General features: G+C 52.3%; 1 long non-coding RNA gene across 1 annotated transcript; it reads right to left on the minus strand.

The window, feature by feature from the left end:
• Nucleotides 1-1,716: 1,716 nt before the first annotated feature.
• On the minus strand, nucleotides 1,717-4,273 carry LOC109513493 (uncharacterized). The gene is made up of 2 exons (XR_002167777.1): nucleotides 4,236-4,273; nucleotides 1,717-1,859 (listed from the first exon to the last, which is right to left on the minus strand). It is a non-coding gene; the product is annotated as an uncharacterized LOC109513493 (long non-coding RNA).
• Nucleotides 4,274-6,124: the final 1,851 nt, after the last annotated feature.

The raw sequence follows: 6,124 nt of genomic DNA on the forward strand, positions 1-6,124 counted from the left end.
GGAAGGCGAGGCGACGTGCTGCATCGCGAGGACGACTTTCCTCACGCGGGTTTTCCGCTGCAGGTTTGGACAAGTCTGCTGGCAGCTCACCACAGAAATGTCACGACGCCGTCGGTGTCTGCGTGTGAGTGTGAGTGGGGAAAGAAAAGTGGAGCGAGGCCGGTCGGTGGGAGGTGAAGCTGTCTGAAAAAGCTTTCGAGAGGAAGCTTGCGAAGGGAAATTCAGCCGGGCCTTCCAGCATCGGCTCAATGTCACACTGTCACTTTTCATTCATCATTTTGAGGAACGCTTTGGAAAAAACAAAGAAACCACGTGAGGCTGGTTTGGGTTTGAAACACAAACGATCGGTCGCCATCCTCCACGCGCCGGACAGGCCGCGCTCGAAGAAGATTTGTTCGCGACTTCAGCGTCTCCCAAAAGCCGCCGTGTAACGTTGCCGCGTGCCTTTTTATGTGCCGTGCGGTTCTCTTGTCGGCAACGCATGCGGACATAGAACGTGACTCACATGCACATATTCTTAATCCCCCGAGAAGAACGACCAAGAAATGCTATGACAGCAGTTGACTGAGCCGCTGTGACCGTCTCCGCGCGTATTTGTCCAATCTGTCCATCCATTGTCTGGAACGCTCGACCTTTTCTGTCACGGTGGAATTTTGCCCCCAAATTTGAGACATCCATTGAACTAAAGCAAAACAAAAAAAAACAGTCAATTTCTTTTCATCACGTTGACATGATGTCAATCGTTTCTGGTTTTATTGTGTTTGTAATTTGGAACGGATTGATGGCATTTCCATCCATTCCAATAAGGAAAGAGGATTGGAGGTCGCGTGGCTTGTTTGTGCGCCCTCCGCAATGACTTCTTTCCTAAAAGCAACAAATGGAACAGGGGTCTTGGAAATACTGATCCCCCCGCTCTCGCCCCCCCACCGGCAGCAGATTTCAAGTCAAAGCCGACTTGAGTCTGAGTCGTGTCAGCCAAGAAAGCGCTGACGTTGGCGACTTGAGTCATGTGATGGTAGAGCAGCACTGAACTGACTCCGGGCCCCCATTGCTGTTTTGCTTGTTTTTTGTTTTGGGTGGGGGGGGGAAAAGCCGCAAATCTTCCTTGGCGAGCGGCTGGGATGAATCTCATCGCGGCCGTCAGCGCTCACTTTGCATTTGGAGCACACGTGTGCCGCATGAAGCTTGACGCTGAATGTTTGCCCTTTGCTTCAACTCCGCGCTGAGTGCAGTGAAAAGCCTTTGAAGGCTGCCTGGCAGTCCAGAGGCGGCGGCATATTTTTTTTTTTTTTTTTTGTCTTCCCTCCCCCCCTCTGGTGGCTGCTGAGGCAAAACCACATCCAGACTTTTTCCAGCAAACAATGCCTGACGTATTGTACAAAATTGGCCACTGATCCCAATTAGGATTGTTTCTTGGCACTCTTTCCGTTTTGCTCTGGAGGACTTTGCCACTGAACAAAAAAGGGACAGCAACAACTAACCCCCCCCCCCCCCCATCACAGAGCAACCTTGCAAATAGTGAAATCGGCAATATAGAAAATGGCAAGCATGTTTTTAGAGCAAAAAAAATAAATAAATAAAAAAATGTCCCAGCACTGCTGATTATTACATTTTTTTTCCGCACTGTGTCCTGCTCTCTTGGGTCTCGCTTGTCCCACATCCACACACACACTTTGATGTTCTCCGACCACAAAGTCAAATTGCGACTCGCTCTAGGGACTTTTTTTTTTTTTTTTTTTTTCTTTTGGTCTCCTCGGATTTGACTCATCTGTGGAATCCAAATTGGCGGCTTTCATGTCTCAGTCGCGGTTGACTCCTGAGGTAGCCGCCAGCACATCTTTTCCCTCTGATGATTGGCCCTGGGGAGTCAAATTAATCGAATGAATCAACTCGGACATGCGAAATGGGATCTGTTCGTGCCTGTCTGCTCTTCTGGATCTTTTTTTTTTTTTAAACCTGTCCCTCTCGAGAAAAAACATGTCAAGTGGTTTTGGACGGCATGTGTGCTTCGTGGGCAACTTTCCCAGACAGATTTTCATGTAAAAGTGTAAAAGACCTCCAGCTGGGACCCTCCCTCGTAATGACACCATTTTACAAAGCCAATTCCAATCAAATTGGGACGTTGAGTTAAACATTCCAAAAAAAAAAAAAAAAAAAGTAATCATGTTCAACCGCGATTTCATGACACTACAAAGATAATTCAGGTTCAAACGGATCGACTCGGTTGCTTTTTCGCAAAGAATCGTAAACGTAGACGCCTTCCAAAAACGCTTCGACGGGGTCAGGCGGAGCGCCGTGTGACATCGGCTTTTCTTGGAACAACCTGCGGCGAAGCTCTGGGACGCGAGGACGCTCATTGGCGAAGCTCTGCGGGTGGAGGCCTTTCCCGTCCTTGCTTGAGGCGTAGCTTCGGCCGTTCTCTGCGGTCACGTAGTTGACGCTTCCTAATGCGCAGACATACTCAACGGGAGGCAGGTCTGGACTGCAGACGGGCCAGTCGAGTGCCGACACTCTTTGAGGACGAAAAAGGCCACGCTGTCGCACCACCGGCAGAATGCGCTTTGGCCTTGTCTCGCTGAAGGAAGCCGATGTTTCTCCAATGTCGCTTTCAGCACGAACGGGGCCTTCGCAGATGCGCAAAGTTAGCCTCGTCCCGTCAGAGATGCCGGCGCTGCCGCTCCGCCACTCCAGAACAGTCCGGATCGCGCCGCCCGAGGACGTCCAAGGTCACGGGCATTCACCGTTGCTTTTTGGGCCCAGCCAGGCGCTTGCATGCAGTGATTTCTCCAAATTCTCGGAACTCTTTGATGGTCCGTGATGAAATCCCCCAATTCCTCGCACGTGTCCTGAAACGGCCGGGCTATTTTTCCTCATGCGCTCGTTCACTCTGAGGTGGCCCTCGCCCCATCTTTGCTTGGGAATGCAATTCAGGGAAGTTCCTTTTCTCGCCACCCATGGCACTCACCTGCTCCCGGGCAGGCCGTTCCGCCGCGGGATGTACCAAACAGCCCTTTGATGAACTTTCTCAGAACTTTATGGCTGCTGGAACAGTTTGTAGCCATAACGTTCAAAGTTCAAGATGAGTTGCGAAAAACGTCAATCGAGTTGATGCGTTTGAACATGAAATGTCAATTCAAGTGAGGTGCAACAGGATTTGCAAATCATTGGATTCTGTTTTGATTGATGTTTAACTCGACGTCCCAACTTCTTCCAAATTGGGTTCGTGTGTGTGTATGTGTTACCCTCGCCACCAGGGGGCAACGGACAGAATTTCAATGCTTCAAGGCAGAATTTAAATTGACGTCAGTGGCGTGTCCCAAAGTTGACCCTCGGCTTCCGTGCCGTTTTTTTTTTTTTTCCCTCCCCCCTCTCCGAGCCTTCCGACTAAATGACTCCAGACTTAAACACTCGGTCCCACTTCACCACCCTCCGCTAAGCCTTTTGAGGGCTCTCTTCATCCCCGGAGGTGCTCGGCCCACGCACCGCGCAGTCCGATTTTACACGGCGCGTCACAGCGAGCCGTTTACCGCAGCGTACTCGCGCAGACCGCACAGATGTTTCCGACGGAGCGGCACAGGAAGCCGTGAAGGAGCCAATCGCTTCTGCGCCGCGAGAAGGAAAAACATCAATTCACTGCAGCTTTGCGGAAACGTGTCTTCCCTTTGCGGATAATAACAAATACAAATGTGCGAAAGGTACCGACGTGGAATGTGGAAGCGGGAGGGATTGGATACGAGCTCGAAGGCCGGGGAATTTTGACCACCTCGGTGCACAGAACAGCGCGAGTTGTGAAGCAGCCGCTGTGACGGAGATTGCCAAAGAAGCCAGGAAATTTCCAGGTCAACTCGAAGACCTCCACCGCGCCGCCGTACCTTTCACACAGAACAGTGAAACGTGACCAACTTTTACAGACGGCGTGAAAGGGGCTGCACGCCCGCTTCTGACACGAGCCTCCAAGCTGGGAAATTTGCGGGCTGACCTCACGCTTCCCGTCACACGGAATAGCGAGCAAAGCGGCGCTATGACCGCCGAAGCCGAGAAGTACGGCAACACCATTTGCGCTCGTCTCTCTCCGGTTCCGAATGTGGCTCGGGTGGAGGGCCGCCGTCGTTCTGGCGTGGAAAGTCGTTGCGGCATCAAGAGTCGCCGTGTCATACTTTTGAAGCTGGATAAGATCTCCTGCTGTGAAAAAGCCTCGGTGGCCATTGGGCGTGTCGGGAGATTTATGATCCCACCTGTGCGCGTTCGAGAGCAGGTGCGGGAATTCCCGCCGACTCCCACGCCGCCGCAGCGCCGGCTTTGTTCCGATTGCGGGGAGCGAGGGAAATTTAAAAAAAAAAAGTCAAGCACATTCTTGCTTAATGATGTGCCGAACGAGGCAGGGAAGATGAGTTTCACACGGCCTTTTTCCCGTCTCCGTCGTGCACGAAAGATACCCACGCGGACTCGATGGATGGGCGTGTAATGGAACTCTGTCGCCCCTTTCACACCGCCTGCGAAAGCCGTCTTCTCTCCGCCGTGAGGCGCCAAAGTCGGCGTGAGCGGAAAATGTCTGTTCTCACGTCCGCCGAGGGCATTCCGGCGCGTGTGCATCAATCATCCTCCGCGAGGAGAGGATTACGGCCGCAGGGGCGCGTTGAGGGATGGTCTTCATCAAGGGTCTTAACGGGAGTGCCGAGCGAAAGCCGAGAGCCGGGCCGGCCTCCACGACTCTTGCGCTTTGGTTTGAAAGAGCCCAACACCGGCACACTTTTGCGCGATCCCCCCCCGCCCCCCAAACGATGAACGACCTGCGGCGATAAAAGGGACGGACGGACGGGCGATAAGCTGTTCTCCTCGGCCTCGTTGGGCGCATCGCAACGTGCGGCCGCCCTTTTGGCTCTCCCGAGGAGTCCGTCGCCCCCGGATCCACGTCGATACTTTTCCCACCAATGAGCGACGGGGCCAAAGGACGGGCGGGCGGTGGCGGAGACGCGGCTCCGGTCTGATCTCGGAAGCCAGGACGTCCGCGAGTCCACTGCGACAACCCCCTCCCGCCGCCATCTTCCACGTGGGTACCTTTTCACACAAGCGGCACCCCAAGAAAACGGAGGCACTTGACAAGAATGACGGGCCCTTTCACACAGAACTGAAATCAAAATAGGCGTGTTGACGGTCAGTGTGAAAGGGGCGACTCGGCCACCCTCTCGCCTCTTCCATCCCAATCGGACACTATTGGTGATTTGGAGAACCCAGGGGATTCCCCTCCCCCACCCCCCTCCACAGTATCGGTATCGCGAGCTGGTACCAAATACAGTAGCTGGTGTCGATACGCGCCCATCCCCGCATAAAAGAGTGGAAATTATTGGGTGTTGGCCGGCACGTACCTTTTTAAAAGACGAGCGTTGGGGCTCCGAACAAATGCTTCGGTTGACTCTAAAGGGCAAGAGCGACCTATTCGTTGCATTTCCGTTGACTTCACTGCGGGAAGATGATTTTGAGTATTTTGGGCTTTGAAGTGACAAGCGTGGGTGCTAAGCAACTGTAATTTGCATCTCCAGGCATCCCAGAATTCAACAACCAAACTTTGAAACGCTCCTTTGTGCTCTGTGCAGGCGCTCAATGCAGGAGAGGAGCAGCAGGGGGTGCTGTTTCCCACTTAAAGCTGTTTGTTTGTCTGACTCTTTCTCATGAAAAGAATGACGGCACCTTCAAGGACTTGATTTATGAACGTGTCCCTTGTATGACCTTCCCGTCTGCCGCCCTTGTTCACACGGAGTTCGTTGAGCTCAAATTTCAATCCCTTTTCAAATCAAGTAGTTGAGATCGCAACGTTAAAATGATGACAATGGGACACCTGAACTTGCCTTGGAAAGAAACTATCTTTCCTCTTCTTATTATTCCAATTATGCTGACGTGAACTCCTGCACAGCAAAAGAACTTGAGTTGAGTTTGTCCCAAAAGCGGAGAAAAAGAGCCTTTCGTCCATCGAAAGTTGTCGAGCAGAACAGTAACTTTGAGGCTCGTATTCGCTTACATCTGTGACGCCTCAAACGAGGAAACGACAAAAACAAGAGCAAGAAAGAGCTTTTGATGGCAAAAGAATTCCGCAATTACAGCAGCGACGCGGCGTCGACCAAACAGT

This window comes from Hippocampus comes, unplaced genomic scaffold (genome assembly GCF_001891065.2).
Source record: "Hippocampus comes isolate QL1 unplaced genomic scaffold, H_comes_QL1_v1.1 scaffold190, whole genome shotgun sequence".
NCBI lineage: Eukaryota > Metazoa > Chordata > Actinopteri > Syngnathiformes > Syngnathidae > Hippocampus > Hippocampus comes.